This window comes from Polistes canadensis, unplaced genomic scaffold (assembly GCF_001313835.1).
Source record: "Polistes canadensis isolate GaletaPanama2010 unplaced genomic scaffold, ASM131383v1 scaffold_142, whole genome shotgun sequence".
In the NCBI taxonomy this organism is placed as follows: Eukaryota; Metazoa; Arthropoda; class Insecta; order Hymenoptera; family Vespidae; genus Polistes; species Polistes canadensis.
In genome coordinates, this window is record NW_014569689.1 from 35789 (window position 1) to 38386 (window position 2598).

General features: G+C 27.9%; 1 protein-coding gene across 5 annotated transcripts in view; it reads left to right on the top strand.

Moving 5' to 3' along the window:
• LOC106788512 (GTPase-activating protein CdGAPr) overlaps positions 1-2598 on the top strand; it is a 42542-nt gene that overhangs the window by 33080 nt on the left and 6864 nt on the right. The gene's annotated exons all lie outside the window — the stretch shown is intronic.

The following is a 2598-nucleotide window of genomic DNA, read 5'->3' on the forward strand; positions in this document are numbered from 1 at the left end:
ATATTCTTATACAAATTAATTCCCTTATAATATAATTTATATTATATAATTATATATAATAATTAATTTATTTGAACTAGTTCAAAATAAATTATTCAACAGATTTATTAACCGTCTTTAATTCCCTTTGAGACTTATATATTATTATATATTACATATAAACATTTTTTTTATCGATATATTTAAATAATTTTCTTCTCTTAAACGTTGTATATAAATAAAATTAGAAAGAAATGCGATTTAAGTTAAAACCCTTTTTCGTATTGACGTCATCTTTTATCATAGTTCTCTCGCAGTATGTGACACGACAACATATCGAAATTCTCAATAGGATGAAGAGGGGTGGGGTGGGATTGGGTGGAGAAGAAAGGGTGGAAGAGTGTTGAGTTTCAATGAAAATCCAATCTACTTTCGTTCGAATTTATCTTCGTTTGAAAATTCTTTCTCTTTTGCATCCAATATCGACTAAGAAAAAAATAAAAGATAAGAAAATAATAAAATATAATACATGCAGAGAGAACAAAATATGGCAACAAAATATTTTAACAAATTATATACTATATTATTATTAATATATAAATTAAATTCAAATATATTATATACGATATTAAAATAATATAAAATTATTTATGCAATATATGTTTCTTTATTCTTTTTTTTATGCTGTTCGTTTTAATACATCAAATGAGACAAAAATGTATGCAGAAAAAAGATTGTGATGGGAAAGAAAATAAATGAGAGAGAAAGAGAGAGAAGAAAAATATGTTTGTTTATGTATAATATACACGTGCATGTGTTACAATGATTTATAAAAGTGGAAGAAGGTTTCTAACTTTCGATTTTGTTCTCATCGATACACATTGAGAGCTTTGTTAAATTTCTGCCCTTTGTCAACTGGATGCATTGTTTTTTTTAATTACAAATACACGTACGTGCAACATATATCGATATTTAATTGCAATAATACGAGAAAGTATACAAATCGAGGTTTGGTTATCATTTTCTTGATTGTTTAAACTTTCAGTAATAATAATCGATAATATTTTTTTAATTTCGTCCTAATTAATTTTTCATGTTACGAAATGAAATGAAAATTAAAAACTAATGCAACAACATACGTACAATACGTATTTTAATTAATTTCTAAATAATTCTATTGAAAAAATATTTTTAATAACAAAACGTTGAAATATAATAATCAACATAGTTTAACAAGATCTTGGGGACAAATTTGAATGGTTACATATTTATGGGGATTTCTCAGTGCATAACATATTGAATTATTTTTTTAATGATTTAATAAAATAATTGATTCATGGTGTGTATTCTCTTCCCAATTGATAGAAAAATTTTTATCGAATATCCCTTTGTTTATTATTTTTCTATAAAATAAAAACTATAGTCAGTTAAATATTATATTAAAAATACACCTTATGGTGTTTTATCGTATCGTGTTGATCATAGGTCAGGATAATCGCGAGCAATGAAAGCGAATGCTTGTTGGTTAAATGAGATAATTGGTAATACTCGTATGATTGAAGAAGACTTCATATACAGACACTGTATATATATATATACAGTTTTACTTGAACGTTAAGAAGGAAGTCTTTTCGTTTAAGATAAGAAGACAACAAATTCTTTTACTTTTCATTTCCTTTATTATTTGCCTAAAAAATATGGCAGAAACTTTGACTTGTGTTTGAGTGTGTCTCGATAAAAACAAAAGAAAAAATAATTAATAATCAAATAAAAAACAATTATTAAAAATATCCACTTTATTTATTTTTAAAACGTCATCCGCGTTCTTGGATCGGAATTCTTCATAAGATATAAGAATCAGAGTAAAGAAACTTTATATGCTTCTAACTCTTTGCGAATAGACAGACCTTTCATTCAGATCAAAAGTGTAACTGCTGCTGCTGCTGCTGTAAAAAGAAAATAAAGAAAAAACCAACATTTTTGTTCCTTCTCGATGTTGTTAGAACAACACACACATACACAGATACTGACAGACACACGTATCTCATACATAAGTGGAAGACAGTGATGACCAGTTTCTTTGACTAGGCACAGTTCACTAGACTCCGATTATCATTGCAAATATTACACACTATCACAATTATTCACAAATATGAGAACACAGTTTTTTTTCATCATCATCATCATCATCTTCTTCTGAATATCAAATTCTAATGAAAGTCATCGTACTTGGATTGATTTAAAATTATTATTTCAAAATAAGTCACTGATGTTGATCAATACATTTTAATATTCGTTAAAAAATAAGTTGACTTATGTTAAAACTAACTTTAAAAAATGAGAGAGAGAGAGAGAAAGATGATTAATTTCATGATGAATAAAGGAAACAAAGTGAGTATCCGTCTGGGGGTTTAGCAATTGAACGAAGATGCGCCTATAATTTCGGATGAATCATCCTGCATGGAGAATTTAACTAACATAAGTACCCGAGACTCGCTCATTGATCTTGTCCTCTAACAAACGAGACCACTGAACGTGCCTACTACGTTTTTCTCCTATCCCTTTTTTCCTCCCCCCTTTCACCCCTTTCCTCAACAAATGAAACCCCGCCCGCCCGCC